Source organism: Camellia sinensis, unplaced genomic scaffold (assembly GCF_055761805.1).
Source record: "Camellia sinensis isolate YWXY unplaced genomic scaffold, ASM5576180v1 Unanchor1, whole genome shotgun sequence".
Lineage (NCBI taxonomy): Eukaryota > Viridiplantae > Streptophyta > Magnoliopsida > Ericales > Theaceae > Camellia > Camellia sinensis.
In genome coordinates, this window is record NW_028128987.1 from 18,377,854 (window position 1) to 18,395,744 (window position 17,891).

Here is a 17,891-nt window from a genome sequence, read left to right on the forward strand (position 1 = left end):
CCACTTCCTTGAAGATATTCCAATATGGCCAAAACCGGTGCCTGCTATATGCATACATTGTGATAGTCAATCAGCAATTGGTAGAGCACAGAGTCATGTATAATGATAAGTCTCGACACATTCGTCGTCGACATAATACCGTAAGACAACTACTCTCTAATGGAATTATGTCCATAGAATATGCTAAGTCTAAAGACAACATAGCGGATCCACTAACCAAAGGGTTAGCAAGAGAGTTAGTTGAGAATTCATTGAGGGGAATGGGACTTAAGCCTATTAAATAAGAGTTACCACAACGGCAACCCAACCTAGTTGACTGGAGATCCCAAGATCTAGGTTCAAAGGGATAATCGAGTTGTGAATGATTCAGAAGAATCACTAGGGAGTCTAACTCCAACCCATTTCTATGATGAAATAGTGATGTCTGCAGTGTTTTAGGTTAAGTAAAACTTTAAATGATTCTTATATCTAGGTAAACCTAGTGGAGTATGGCAGGATACTCTTCATAAGAATCACCTATGTGAGTGTGAACTGGGCCGGTTCTATAAGATTTGTGAAGGGCTACAAGTCTTTAGAGCACTCATGAAATACCAAGTTGTTCAGGGCCAAAATGAACACAATAGTGAGAACTAAACTATGTCTGGGAATATACTGTGTAAGTTCTATTGTCTAGATTTATACAAACGACTGAACAGTTCAAGACATCATGTTCACTGGTTAGCTAGTAAATCCAATAGTGTCTCACAAGGGAAGGTTCAAAGCCAAAAGCTACCTATCCTTTACAGAATATTTCCAATTTCTGTACTCTCTGATTAGATCATGTTGTTGCATTTTATCTCCGTCAAATTCTATTCATGTGGGGGATTGTTGGAAAAATGGTTTAATATAGGCATATTTTTTAGCTCAATTTGAGTGGGTCCCAAACGTCTTTGGGGTGAGTCCGAAGAGGTGACGTGTTCCTTGCCGCGTGGCAAGTCACACGGTGAAGACGGAACGTCAAAACCATTTATGAGTGAATGGGAAATTAACGTCGTTTTCGGATCTAACATTAATTTTTTAAAATTCATTTGAATTTTTTCAATAAAAATTATTGTGGGAATTTAATTTAATTCTAAATTCAAATTTTGAATTCTTGAGTGGTTTCTTAAAGTTTGTAATTGTGGGAATTTAATTTAATTCTAAATTCAAATTGTGGTTTCCTAAAAAATGATTAAACTATTCAATATATATATATATATATATATTAAATGGTTTAAACAATAAAGGTGAAACAGTTCCTTAACTGTTCCAACGTGTCCCTTTTCAATTTATTTGGAATTTTGTTCCTACTACGGTCAAAACCACACTTCAAATTTGAATAGTAGAAGGTGCACCTGTTCATAGGCTTTATGCACCTTTTCATTATTTATTTGGACCTGTTCGGGCAGTGGTTGGTTGCCTATATATACTGCCATAAATCCAATATTTAGGACATCCGTAGAAATCAGTCTAAAATTTGTTCTTTCTGTCCATTTGTAATCTTTAGTACATTATTCTTCATTTATAATTTTAGGAATAAATATTCAGAGAGTTAGAACACAGGTTTAGTTCGCCGAACAAATTGTTTGGAGTGCTACTACAATTTGTGAAGATCATTGTATCCTGAGAGATAGACGCCACAAAAACCGTAAGTACCGTAACGGGGCGAATCTGTCTTAAGGATAGAGTGTCACACACTGGACTTGGTCTTGTAATTTTTATTTGGTTCGACAAAATAAATCCGGTATATTATTTATTTATTTTGTTTGAATTCATTTCTAGTTTTTTTATATACACAGAAGATTGTTCCAACAGGAATAACAATTTTTGAGACTTCACTCATCTTTCCTTTGTCTTACCTCCTGAGATAGCTAAGAAAATCCATGCTATCAACCTCCCTTGGTACAAATCTGAGCCTGATATTAGGATTTGAAGTGATTCTCCTGATGGTAATTTTTCTTCTAACTCAGCTTATCTTCTTTTTAATAATTCTGTCAACTCTCCAAGCCTGGACTGGTCTTGGATTTGGAAAATCCCCTCATCCCTAGGGTCTTGCGGTTTCTTTGGCTTACTCTTCATAGTCGCATCAATGTCAAAGCCAAACTCTTCAAAAGTCACATCACACCTGATCCACTCTGTCTTTTGTGCAATCGGGAACCGAAAACAACCTGTCATCCTCTGAGAGATTGCCATATGATTTCTCACTATTGGACTGATCTAGGTATGTCTCTTCCCGTACTCAACTCTTTCACCTCTGACCTTCAATCCTGGATCAAGAGTAATTGTCAATCCAAAACTCTGCACAGTTCCAATATCAGTTGGAAAGTTCTATTTCCATTTACCTGCTGGCACATTTGGAAAGCGAGAAACACCTTCTGTTTTGATCCCAATAATCCCAACCCTTTCAATATTGGAACTACCATTGCTGCTACTACAGATGATAACTTGTGACTCTGCCTATCCTTAATCCCTTATACTGTGTTTGGTTGGAGGATTTGGGGAGGGATTTAGAAAGAGAAATGAAAAAAGGTAGGTGAAATGTGAATAAAATATGTATATATTTCACATAGTTTCACACATAGTCGAAATCCAAATTCAGATTGGTTGGAAAGCTCCAGCCCCCAATCGCATTAAACTCAACATTGACGGTGCCTCCAAAGGCAATCCAGGTAGTGGAGGTTTATTCAGAGACAACTTTGGACAATGGATCTTGGGTTTTTGCAAATTCATTGGTGTCACTTCTAGCATTGAAGCTGAACTTTGGGCATTGAGGGATGGTCTTAGACTTAGTAGAAAATAATTTTTCCGGCCTGGACATAGAAACTGATTCTCAGCTGATAAATGAGGCTAACAATTATCATCTCAGTAATCTCATCTTTGATTGCAGGTATCTCATGGACAAAGTGGGAGTTCAATCTCTTAATCACATCTCAAGGGAAACTAACAAAAGTGAGGATATTATAGCTAATTATGGTTATTGTACTGATGGTTTACAAATTTTTCCAACTGCTCCCTCTTTCATTGTAAGCCAACTGTCTACTGATATTGTAGGGATCACATATCCCAGAACTCTCCTTTCTTAATATATGATTATGCTTGGTTTACCAAAAAAATAAAATAAAAATGTATTATTAGATTTAGGACAGTGTTTTCAAAATATATTCATATGACAAAATTGACCCTAGTTTAGTACTTCTCAAGCTAGTCCACCTTCCCCTTTTTAATTGGTATCAAATCTTTTGATTGCTCAATAGGTTTAATCACCTGAATTATATCCTATTATCGTGTTAATAGACTCGGATTTACCTAATGGATAGGATAGTGATCTATGCAGTTGTCTTTGAAATAGTAAAAATGTCAAAAGTTTAGAGTTCGAATTGAAGTGATTGCGGCTCTTTCATTATAATCTAATTTACTAACCTACGAAAATTCTATTATTTAATCTTTAAAAAAAAAAAAACTCCGAGTTACCTTAGTTTTTATTTATTTACTTTTATTTTGTTTAAAAAGTGTCTAAACCCCACTGAAAGAGTATTACAAATAAAGATTTAAGTAAAAAGGAGTTAACAGATTTCATATTAAAAATAAAGAAATAAAAAAGAAAATTAAGTAATGTTTTTTCAATCCAAATGGGTTAGCTTGGTGGTTAAGATTTGGGACTTGGGTTATGCTTTCTCTAAAGATCTCGTGTTTGAAATAGGGGTAGGTATCGGTTTGTTGGTCCGGCCTCCATTTTTTAGGATTCGGAAAGGTTATTTTAGCTCATAAAGTTAGACTGTGCCAATATTTTCAGTCTCCATATATTTATAGACTAGATTTGAGATTTTTTAACCAAACTCGGCCCAATCCAGCCCGCTATTTAATTAATTAATTATAATATATTAATCTATAATCTAGACTTCACTTTTGTTGATTTTATTGAAACTCATGTTTGTGATGATATTTGGTTGAATTTATTTAAGAAATATAATGTGTAATTGAATTTAATTATTAAATGTTTCAAATATTTTTTAAAAATATAGTCTGATTTGTGAGTTTGAAATTTATAATTATTTTTTAAGTTGAGCTTGAATAGATGTAAAGGTTCGATGTCAAAACTGGACGGGACTTGAACAAATACAAAATCTTTTATTATATAATGCATGCCTCACCCGACTAATGCCTACCCCTAATTTGAAACCTTCTACCCGCCAATCCATACGGGCATTTGCCTTGTCTTTAACAAAATTAATATGGTTAGGACTTGGGGTGAGATTGAATAGGGCGTTTTATCTTTTAATTTAGCCGAGCAAGTTTGGTGACATGTTATGATGGCCCAATGATAGGCCAACACTTCTAGGGATTGTCCCATAAACAAAGAATAAGTCTGAGCACCTAGATTTATGATTCCCCAATCTACTTGGAATGGTATTATGCGGTTGAAATTAAATTTTTATAATGTGAGATTTATATGTAAAATAAATTTGAATTATTTGATGATAATTTTAAATAATTTTTAAGTAGTTAAATTTAAACTTGTAATATTACTGATAAACAAAATAGAATCACTTTAAACTTAACTATGCAGAGTAAACCGTGTATATGTACGTAGAGACATCTATTTATAGTTTATTCAACAAAAATAAGTTAGTAAAAAGTAATTATCTTGACAAAGCTGACACATGAAGGCTTTTTTAAATTTTATTTACAAATTATATTATATTTTAACTTAAAATAAATTGTAACAAATAGGATGTTAATAGATAATTGAATACATGAATGAGAGAGAGATATATTAGTCTCAACTATAAAATAATTCATAAACTCTTCAACATAATTGGGTAAAAAGTCAAAAAGTTATCTCAAATATACTAATTTTTTTAAACTCATAATTTAGTTAAATAGTTAAAAAATTACTAAATTAACCTGTTCCTAAATGAGGCCTTAATATTCTGAAACTCAGACCGTTCAAATCTAGCCCATGTGAAACAAATATGAGTGTGGTCCTGCATGTCGTTAAATTGAAAGAAGCCCAATACAAATATAAATTTTGAACACAATACCTTACAAAATGACGAGAATTTTTATAAATTTTTTTTTAAAAAAAAAAAAAAAAAAAACACACTTATAAACACAACAATATGATTTATAATTTTAAAAATATCATTAAATCTCATTATTTTGTGTAATTTTTTTTTAATATAAAGTTTTGGTTCGTGTGCCATTTTTATACATCTAATCTTTGCTTAGGTGTTATTATAGTATAACGGTTCACCACTTTGAACCTTTTATGGGTTTTACTTCCGCAACTGAATGTGTTTTTTTTTTTTTTTTTAATTTATTATTTATTTATTTTAACAATAGTCAATGTGTTTGTTTACCAAGATGTAGAGAGTCAATGCCACTGCCAATGCCAATATTATTAAGATATGTAATTTTAGGCATTATTTCAGTGAGCATTTGTAGAACAGAAAGAGAAAGCCCATAAAGCATAGGAAAAATATACTTTGCACATGAAAAAAAAAAAAATTTCTCCGAGAAGTCAATCACCGAGAGTAGCATATTGGGTGAGCAAAACTCAATGAGTAATAATATAATAAAGTAGTATAAATAGATGATCAGAAGATTCTCACAATATCCACAATTATAATACGAAATAACCTTGGATCCAATATAATGCGGAACAGTCTTAGGCCCATCATATAAACAGAACGGCCTTGGGCCCATTACATAAACAGAATGGCCTCAGGTCCACATATTAACAACTATTCAGAACGACCTTAGGTCCAATCACATCTTATGATGTCATTAATAGAACGGCCTTGGGCCCACATATTATACAGAATGGCCTCGGGCCCATATATTATTCAGAATGACCTCGAGCCCACATATTATACAGAACGGCTTCGGGCCCATACAACGGCCTTAGACCCAAACATATCATAGCATAAACGGAAATGGAACGACCTTAGGTCCATATTGCACTTGTCAAATAATATTCATGAAGTTCATTCATTTCGATCAAAACACAACGTCGGCACAATTCACCATTCATGACACAAGGTACATAGTTAAGAACATATATACACAATATTATTACTCACAATGCGTTTGATCTTACGGCGTTTCATCCGGCACACGACCTACACAAACATTTCATGTACACCTTCGATAAATCATTTGTTTCAATTCATGCATTTTTCTTTCATAATTCACAACCTTCTTTAATGAGTTTATAATTATCATTTTACTCCCAAAAGGGTTTAAATAAGGTTGAGAATGCGTTCTGAAGGTCGGGAGTATCAACACAAGACAGTAGGGTTTTCTCCCCTACTTGGCCGCATATGCGGCCGGTCTAACTGTTTGAGCGGTCTGGCTCCGCTTGTGTAGAAATGCGAGCCGCTCGAGCGCACAAAACGAAATTCCCCCATCGTGATCATGCTCTACTCGTGCGGAGCGCGTGGCTGCACGAGCGGTTTGTTCAAAAACTAGACAGTCCAAAAATGCACAAAAATGAAAACTTCCAAATTCATTTCCAATCCCAATTTCATGCAAAACCAACCCAAAAACATAATATACTAGCATGATACAGGTGTAATTTCACTTCAAACATGTCAATCTTGCTCCAACTTTAGATTCATGGTCTCATCTTTTCATATGGTCATAAATTACATACACAAGCTCAATATACATTCAAACATGACAAATCTTGGTTGTATGAATCATCTAGAGTCTATTTCATGGATCAATCACAAGAATGAACTCAAATCAAACAAAGATAAAGAGATTAGGGTTCCATTTCATGCCTTTAGCTCAAGCCATTATACAACTCAAAACCCTAGCTTAAAATTCTCAGTTTCTTCATGATTTCATGACAAAGATGAGTTAGAGACAAAGATTTTAAGTAAATTCCATACCTTAACTTCAATCTAGGGTTTGCCCCTTGAATCTCTAGCAAAATCCTAGCTTTCCTTCTTTCTCTCTCTCTAACTCACTTTAACAAGGCTTTTAACCAAAAAATGATGAACACAAGGGCTAAACATATATATGACTTAATTCATAAAACATGATTTAATCATTACGAATTGTAATTTTTCAAAATTTCACCGTAGGCACTAAAAATCATGTTAATCACAGATATGAAGTCGGTTTTGATTTATCGCGCCTCTAATACTTTCAATTTTTAGTTCAAAGTTCTAATTGCAAAAGATATTTATACATTCAACAGATATTATTCCAAATTCAGATAATTCGCACATTTAAACTTGTAAATTCGTATCAAAAACATAATCACATGCATAATTAAACATAATACGGGTTGGGTTATCACACTTTTCTATCACCGTCTTCACTTCGGAATTGCCTTCCCCAACGTTAAATCTACAATGTCGATGTTGAATCCACGACAATAAACCACTTCGGAATCCACTAAAGTTTCAGGCTCAAGTTTTTCTAAATTCACCAATGAACACCTTTATCTTTTTGTGAATGAAAGAGCAAAAATAACCCTTGATGTTTGTCAATATGTAATTCATTGATCAATCAATCACTTTCTATATATTAAGGAAACCCATATATACACACTCTCCAATATAGAACACTTTGTTTTTTACTCCTCTCTAAGAATCTAGACGGAGTAAACCCTAAAAATAGCAAACAATGCACTTTATACTAAACAGAGCTGCGAAGATCGTTCGAGCGCTCACTTTACCGCTCAAGTGATACGACTAAAGGCGGTGCTCACGTATAGGCTAATCGCTTAAGCGTAACATCTACCGCTCAGGCGTTAAAACATATTTTCTAAAAGTTCAGAATGTAGGCAGAGATACTAGATAAACCATTTCACCGCTTGAGCGCATAAAATCAACTTTTACTACTTTTTATGCTCGATCCCCGTGCTTAATTAGCAAAGTGGAAAACAAAGAATACGAAATGTCAGCACAAACTCCTTTACACAGGCATAACTCAAGTTGGATTCGCATCTAAACTCTCATAACTCACAGATACAATTGTCACGACCCAAACCCGCCCCTATGGGTTTAGCACCGTAACCGGCCAGTAATCCGAGATTACCGAAGGCCTGCTTAACAATAAAACAGTGATACAGAGTACAGGGGCTGGCGGAAGCGAAAACAGTAATTAAAAGATATCCAATGAGTTGTAACAGTCTGTATGCAAAAAGACTTTTCATAACATATTCACATTCAGAACAAAAACAATATATACATACATCATTTACAGACATTCAGGTTAGGGACCAAATCTCCACCATAAAAGTACAGTACAAATATCATTCAGTCTATACATAACAGAGACAGATAGGGCGAATCTGAGACACCTCAAAAGCAACCTTAGCTTGAACAGATCTGGAACCTCGAAGTGAGGCACAAAGATTGGCTTGACAAAACAAAAGCTTAGCCTGACGCTCCTAGCAACGGACCGATGCCTGTACACCTACATATATATATGAATAGTGAGCTAAAGCCCAGTGAATAACATATGCATAAAGAGGTTAAGAATGAATGTCCTTTCAGTATTGAAAACAATCATTTATCAGTATATCAGTCATTCAGTTTGTGGCTCATATCTCATGCCATAACAGTCATTCAGAAACTATAATAGTCATATGCGATACATCCAATAGCAAAACAGTACAGTAGGTCTTAACAGACCGAACAGTCAGTTGATGGCCATCATATCAGTAAACAGTAGTGGTTCCAAGTATGGAAACCGACAGAGATCTCTGTGATAGTAGCAGCACAGTACAATAACAGTAAATTGCTATGGATGCCACGAATACAGTTCACAAATAGGACAAACATTCATTCAGTAAGAAATATCATTTCAGAAAGCAGTACAGTTGTTCATTAAGAAAATATTCATGATTGAACATATCTTTACAACATTGTTACTCACAGAGCACTGGGCTATGAGCAGCTACAGTGTCCTCGGATGCCAACCCTACATAGTTACAGAACGAACACACACTAAGCTACACAGTTAGAAAATAATAACTTAATCCCTAATTTGCCTCGGTGTGGCTCTACATCAATATCCTCATTAAGATGCCTTAAACTAGGCCTAAGAATACCTAGGATGGAATGAGGATGTAAAGATGCATATAAAAACACTTTTCAAAATTTTCAGAAAACAGGAGTCTCGCTCGAGTGTGATTTTCTACGCTCGCACAGACATGCAGACAAAGGAGCTCCGCTCGAGCGTGACTTTCCTCACGCTCGAGCGGACTGCAAAAGTGCTGGATGGGTGAAATTTACACTCGATGGGCGCTCGACCCCCGCTCGAGCGTGAGACACAAGTCCTCGCTCGAGCGTGCATTCCCTCGCTCGAGCGGACTGTAAACACATGCAAAGTACTGGATACATGCATTTCACGCTCGAGCATCACTTTCCTCGCTCGAGCGGACTGCATGCACACAAAGCGTACGCTCGAGCGTGAAGTTCCTCGCTCGAGCGTGGGTCCAAATTCTGGAATTTCCAGATTGAACCTCCAAGCTCAAAATCAACATTTAAAGCATAAAATTCGATCCTTTTGGGCTAATTTTCTGAAAAACACTTCAAAACTCATAATATCACATGTTTCAAAGATCAATTTGAGAAATCAAAGCCCAAAGGTAGTTCAATTAAACACAATTTCAAAGAAGTTTTCATGAACATGAAGAACATATGACATGCATGAATTCTAGTGAATTCTAATGCCTCAAAACATGATCCAAAGCAAGATTAAACTCAAAACCATGATGAACTCATGGACTAGAACAAGAATGTAAACTTGCATGCAAGATTTCATGAAAATCAACTTCAAAATGCAAGAATATGTACATGCATGCATGATTCAAGCTTCAATTCAACAATTTAAGCCATAACTTGGCTCTAAACTCCAACAATCCTCTAAACCATGCAAGAACCAACCCAAAATATGTACAAGAAGGTAAATTCTCTACCTTAAGTCTCCAATTTCAAATGTAGAAGCTTAATATGCAAGGAATCCTTTAATCTCCTAAGCCTCCAAGCCAAATTTTGGTTGAAATCAATCTAACTCCTATCTCTCTCTCTCTAGTCGGTTAGGCTCTCAAATGGCTGAGGAAATTTGATGATAAAGCTAACATGTACAAATCAAATAAAAGGCTTAAGAAAGCCCACTAAGTGGCATTTTGGTAAATAACTCAAGTTGATGCATTTTAACTTCATTTAATCTAATTTAATCGTACCAAATCAAATTTCAACTAAATTTACCATAAAATCACATTAATTCTAATTAACACAAAGCATTAATCAATTTCAGATTCGGCCTCCGACAAGGCCTTCAATTTGCAGTTTAAAACATAAAACATGAACAGATCATTTAACGGTCAACAGATAAAAATGCATTTAAACTAATACACTAAATCAATCAGTTCAGAATTTCAGTCAATCAGTCAGTTAACATGCTTAATCATAGATTAGCACTAATCAGTGGTGAGGGTTATCACTACCTAATTTTAACGGGCTTGCCAATTACAAAAGCCTAACATCACTTTTGTACTTTATACCTAATTTCACTTTATTTTTGATTTTTTAATTATTCAAGTAAACTCTTTAGACTTTGAGTCAAGTTATAGTTGGGTTCAATCATATAATATCGTTTTGAAAATTGATGGAGGGACTAGAGTTGAGGGATTAAATTGAAATTTCAATAAAAGTAAGGGATGTTAAGGACTAAACCATGTTTTTAATAAAAGTACAAAAATGCTAAGTGTGACTAAAATCACGGGGTTGCTCTCTATTAATTTGTGAAACGACATAATATAAATGGATCTAATTGCAACTTAACTCAAAATTTGAAGAGTTGATTGAGATAATTAAAAGGTCATGAAGAAAAGTAAAATTAGATAAAAAGTGTAAGATTACAAAATAAAATTTAACATAAATCATATGCTTCAAATTGCAACAAAACCTGTTTTTCATACCTCGTTTTCTACAAAATGTTCTTTATCTCATCAATGATATTTATTTTTTAATTTTTATTTGTTTATTTAGTTTTTTGGGATGAACAAATTTGATCAATCTTTAAAATGAAAATTTTGAAAATAACCAATAGTTCGTTTTTACTCCAACTCTGCAAATGAATTAATTCTTACTCACCCTATGACTATAGCTGAAATCAAGGCTACCACTTTTCAACAAGGGGCCCTCAATGCCCCTGAATCCAGATCCTCCGTCGCACTCCCCTGCAGGGCATTCCTGTCGCCTTCCAAAACGACGTCGTTTTGGAGGGGTTTTTTTTTTTTTTTTTTTCTTCTTCTTCTTCGTTCTTTCTTACTGATATCTCTCTCTCTCTCTCTCTCTCTCTCCCTCTCTCTTTCTTACTAATAACTCTCTCCGTCGCACTCTTCCACGGTGGCACCACCGCCTCGACCCAAACCACTCTCCCATGTGCCACTAACCTCCGCCTCAAGACCACGATTTGGCCGGAACTCGGGGGCTTCGTCGGCGACCTCACCACTCTCATCCTCACCTCCCTCTACAACATCTCCACCGGCCTCCTCTTCGACACCCCCATGCCCATCCAACCCGTGAAATCCATCGCCGCCGTCGTCGTCGCCATCTCCGAATCCCCTCACCTCAATATCTCCACCCCCCTCTGAATCCCCTCACCTCACTATCCCCCAAATCGCCTCCGTCGAATCCCCTCATATGTTTCTGAGATTGATGAAGTAGAAGAGGCTGCTATGTGTTTGATGATGTTGTCTCGGGATGTGAGAAACTGTGTTGAGTTTATTCGGTCATGGAGGCCTCCGAGAATTTCGCTGTACTATTTGAAGCTAAAGCATTGCATCAAAGTGAGGATGATGATGACACTCGGAAGATCAAGAAACCGAGAAAGAAATTGAATTCTTGTTTATCATGTTCTGGGAATTCTTTGTTTGAAAAGAATGAATCTGAATTTGGTGATTTGGATTTTGGGTTTATGAACAAAAATGAAAAGAAGTTTGAATTGGGACTTTCCATTGACGGGTTTCACAAGGGTGATGAATCAAAGAAATACCGAAGCAAATTCCAAGATTGAATGCTGCAATGAGAATTCAGTTGAGCAAATCCAAACCTTGAAGAACAAGGGCTACGATTACCCAATCTGCTTCAAGGTTTTTCCATCAAGCCAAGCAATGGAAGGTCACAAAAGGGCTCACTACATTGGAATACTCTCTGAAAACAAAAACGAAGAGAGTGTGTTAGCAAAGCAAGAGTTTCCGAACCCATCAACAGAAAGAAAGAAAGAAAGAAAATGAAGAAGAAAAGAAAAGAAAAAAAAAAAACCTCCAAAACAACGTCGTTTTGGAGGGCGACAGGAATGGGCCGCAGGGGAGTGCGACGGAGGATCCGGATTCCAATGGCCCTCGCCCAGATGGCTTCCCTAAGATTTTTTTATCAGAAGCGTTGGGCAAAGGTTGTCCCAGTACTATGTGAGGCAGTTCGCAGTTTTTTTCAAACGAACATTATCCTAATTCCTAAAGTGGCCGTCCCTGAGAAGTTGACTCAATACCGTCCAATTAGTTTGCGTAATTTTCTCATGAAGATCATTACTAAGGTGATGGCCAATTGACTCAAGAAATTTTTGAAGCATCTTATCTCCCCTCACCAGGCTACTTTTGTCCCTGGCCGACTCATTCAAAACTGTATCCTGATAGCTTATAAGGCTTTTCATTTTTAGAAGAGGGGGAAGAAGGTGGACCTTGCCTCAAGCTTGAATTCAATAAGGCTTATGACAGGATCCAATGGGACTTCTTACACTACAATATATAAGAGTTATAAAGACTAAATGTTTTAATCTCTAAAAGGGAAAATTTTGTTGTAAAAGACATTTAGAGACCAATTTCTATCGTCATGAGGATAGTCGCTAAAAGGTCGTCCCGAAAGTAAAAAATAAGGCTTTTAGCGACAAAATTTTGAAAATATCACTAATAAAAAGACTTTTAGGGACAAAATAATTTGGTCTCAAAATGGTTTATTTTTTGAGACAAAATTTGGTCCCAAAAGTATAATAATTCATCACTAATGTCTAATTTTTGTTGCTAAAAATATAATAATGACATTTTTCACAACAAAAATATTTGGTCCCTAAAAAATAATATTGTCCCTAAATTTTGATTTCTAAAACTTTAATTTTTTATAGTGTTAGAAGCCGTCCTCCTCAAAAAGGGTTTTGACTCTATCTGGGTTCACTTAATCATGGAATGTGTTGCCACTGTAAGGTTCTTAGTCTATGCTTATGGCTTGAGGTAGGGAGACCCCCTCTCCGCTTATTTGTTTTTGCTTGTGACTGAGGCTCTTTCGAAGCTCATCTCTAATGGCATTGGGACTGGAAGCATCTCAGGGCTATAGATGAGGAGAACTTGCTCAACACTTTCACACTTATTTTTCGAAGATGATGCCACTCTCTTATATTGGGCCACTCAATTCAAATGCCAGTGTATGTAGGAAATCCTTTTGGCTTAAAGCCAAGTTTCTGGATAAGTGTTGAATTATGATATGTCTGGGGTACTGTTTTCGGCCAATGCTTCTATGACCTTGCGAAATTCTATTTATTTTACACTAGGTGTTTACAAGCCAATCCTAGGCTCAAATATTTGGGTTTACCTTCTTCTTGGGGCTGCTCGAAAGCTGATAGATATTTCTTCTTGATTGAAAGAGCTCTTTCAAAATTGTAGGATGGAAGCTTATACTCTTATCCCAATCAGGAAAAAGGAAACACTAATCAAGGCTATGGTCCAAGCAATCCCTTCATACGCTATTGAGTGCTTTGAACTTCCCTAGTGCCTATGTGACAAGCTCAACTCGTATATGAGGAATGGAAATGAGACCTTGAAAGCAGAGGTATCCAGTGGGCTAGTTAAAAGACTTTAGCCACTCCTAAGTCACAAGGGGTATGGACTTCAGAGATTTTAGAGCTTTCAATCATGCTTTCCTGGCCAAGTAAGGGTAGAGGCTTATCATGAATCCATCATCTTTCTGGGCTAAGATGTATAAGAGTCTTTACCTTCCTAAATCTAGTTTCTTCAGTGCCACAAAAGGGACAGATTCATCTTGGGCCTGGTCCAGTATTATTAAGGGCTGGGATCTCCTCCAGAAAGGACTTCAGTGGCATCAAAATGGGAATAACAGCCACTTTTGGAAGGATGGTTAGCTTCCTTCCATTAAGGATTTCGAAATCTCTTTAGTTAAACCCCCAAACCGCCAAGTTCAGAACGTTGCAGATGTTATTGACTTGTTCATAAAGTGTAGAAGCTTGACCCTGTGGTCAATTATTTGTCTCAAACTGAGATTGTATTTGTTAGGTTTTATTTCTTGGCAATCCCGTTTGACAAAACTCCTTTGAGTTGTAATTTTTTTCGCATTTATATTTCAGTGAGGCTATGAGTTGTTAGATGCGAATCCAACCCGAATTGTGCCTTTCAGAGAAGTTTGTAACGATACTGCTTTCAAGATTGCCACTTCGCTGATTATGACGGGGATCGAGCTGCCCGGTCAGCTCGCGGGGGTCCAGGGGGTAGCGCCCCTTGGCGGGTCCGGGGCAGCGCCACGGCGGGGTCGAGGGGCAGCGCCCCCGAAGCAAAATGCTAAAATGCATTCAAAGTTGCCTGTCCGATCATGTTATATTTTTCTAGTTTTTCCAGTTTTGGCCTTCCCGCTCGAGCGGGGAAAGTGACGCTCGAGCGGGGATTGGAAGCTCTCAGCATCTCTGCAGTCGCCTGTAAAAATACTGGAAGGTGTGATTTTACGCTCGAGCGGATGCTCCTACGCTCGAGCGCATCTCAGTTTGTTCGCACGCAGTTTTTGGTCAGTCCGCTCGAGCGGGCTGTGTTGAGCTCGAGCGGAGATCGCGGGACAGATTCTATAAATTCGCGTGTTGGGTCAGATTTTAGGATTACTGCTCCAGATCTTCTTTTTGGTTTCTAGGGTTTATATCTGGAGATACTTTGGGAGTTTTCTTTGATGTTTTTATTGAGTATTCAACTCATGATCTAAAAAGAGTACATCAAAGGTTTGTTTGTTATACACAAAAGAGAGAGTTATTCTTCAGTTGTGGATTCTGAAGAATTCGAGCCTGAAGCTTTGGTGGAATCCGGAGTGGCTCATCAGAAAGACAATTCCGTGGTGAAGATGGGGTTGGAAGAGGCACATAAAGGTTGGTTCAATTAGGCGTTGTGGATTCGCTAGGTAATTGAGAGTATACCTGTGTAATTCCTTTAATTCTTCTTAGTGGATTGTCTTGTGGCTGTTGCCCGTGGTTTTTTGATCACAGTTGGAGGTGTCCAATTGTGATTTTTTCCACGTTAAAATTTTTGTGTTTGATTGTTTGATTGTTTGATTGTTTGATTGGGATTGTTATATTCTGCTTAAAATTGATACATAATCACAAATCAACATCTAGGGGATTTCTAGATTTTTCAGTATTAATTATTTCCATTCCAATAGTGGTGGGTAAGAGGGAAGATCTCCTTATTTGGCATCCAACCTTTTCAGGTACTTATTCGATTAAATCAAGTTATGGTTTGGAAAAATCTATGGACTCTAATCATCACTCTAGCAAACTATCATCATTTTCTATTTTGAGGGATAATTTATGTAAATCTATTTGGGCACTAGACGTCCCTTCAAAAATCCGCCATTTCTGGTAGAGGGTGTGCCACAACTCTTTTTCTAGAAATCTAGATTTGTTCAAGCGTAAATGTGCTCCCTCAACTGAATGTCCTATCTATAAGAGTGATGACAAGTCTCTCGAACGTATGTTGGTTGATTGCCCATGGACTGAAGTTGTTTGGTTTGGAAGTACATTGAATTTAAGGATAGATCGAGAATCCATCTCCAATGTTGCTAATTAGACGAACAGTTAGCTTGATCCTAGCCTCCTCAAGAAAGAAGCTAAGGTGCCGTTTGGTAATACTTACGTTTTCAGTTTTCTGTTTATATTTACAAAAATTTAAAAAACTCAAATAAAAACTTGTTTAGTAAAATTTTTGATTTATAAATCAGTGGTCTCAGTTTATAAATTTGGCTAAAAAATGAAAACACAAAAAATGTGTTTCCATTTTGAGTTTTTAGTTTTTTTTTTTTTTAACCACCCAACACTAGCTACCACCCGCCACCATTTTCCACCACCACCCACCACCCATCCCCCACCCCCCACCACCACTTGCCACCACCACTTACCACCCCAATTGCCACCACCACCCACCAGCCTCCACCACCACCCACCACCCACCTGCCATCCAACCGCCACCACCAACCACCCACCCCTTGCCACCACCACCACCACCACTACCACCCACCACCCACCATCCGCCACTACCATCCACCGCTCGCCACCACCACCCGCCACCTACTTGCCATCACCACTCACTACCTACCTGCCACCACCATCCACCACCTACCACCACCAGCTACCCACTACCACCAGCGACCTGTCACCCACCCACCCGCCCCCACCACCACCACCACCACCACCACCCACCCGCTACCTACCTGCCACCACCACCACCACTCACTCGTTACCACCTACCACCGTCACCCACCCACCACCACCACCCACCATCCACCACCACCCGCCACCCACTTGCCACCACCACCAACCACCCGCCGTCACCACCACCACCACTACCCACTCGCTACCACCCACTACCCGCCACCGTCACCCATCCAACCACCATTACCACTCACCACCCACCCGCCACCACCCGCTATCCGCCACTCACCTGCCACCACCATCCACCACCCACCACCCACCACCGCCACCACCACCACCAACTCCCCACCACCCACCACCCGCCACTGTCATCCACCCACCCACTACCAGCATCCGCCACCTACCCGCCACCACCCGTCACCCACCTGCCACCACCCACCACCCGCCACCGCCGCCACCACCACCACCCACTCGCTACCACCCACCACACACTACCGTCACCCATCCACTCGCCACCACCCACCACCACCAGGTACCCACCATCCACCGTCACCACTTTCCACCACCCGCCACCGCCACCACCACCACCCACTCGCTACCACCCGTCACCGTCACCCACCCACCCGCCTCCACCCACCACCCACCGTCTTTCGCCGCCACTTGCCACTACTTTCCATTTTTCACTCTTTTTTATATTTTTTAAATTTTGTAAACATTTTGTCAATTACCAAACGCGTTTGTAGTTTATGTTTTTCTAAAAATAAACAAAAAATAAACAAAAACCAGTTTATAAAATTTTTGTAAATATAAACTGAAAACGTAAACATTACCAAACACACCAAATGTTTTCTCAATAAGGTGGCCTCCGTTGGGTGGTACATATGGACGTGTTGCAATAAGTTCACTTTTAGTCATACATCGATGGATCCTTTTGCCACCTGTCGTCGGGTTGAGCATGCATGGAATGAGTAGAATAAGCTTTTTATCAGATTTTACCACACTTCAGCACCCTTTGCTACAATTACTCAAACTCTTCCATCTTGGTGGAAACCTACTTCCCCTGGTAAGCTTAAGTTTAATTGTGATGCGGCATAATGCCGAAAGACTTCTCAAGCCTCCATTGCTGTGATATTGCATAATAGCCATGGACATCTTCATGATGGCTTAGCTAAGTTCTTTGTAGCTTCATCTGCACAACAGGCCGAAGCCCTTGTAGTGCGGATGGCTTGTTTGATGGCCTAAGCTCACAACCTTGTGAATGTTGAAGTGGAGAGTGATAATAAATTGGTTATCCACTCGTGTGTTTTAAAGACAGTACCCCCTTGGGGTTGTTCTGTTGCCATCATGGATATCCGAGACCTTGCTACTTTATCTCACATCTTGTTTTCATGGACTGCAAGAACAAACAACAAAGCAAACCATTGGGTTGCTAA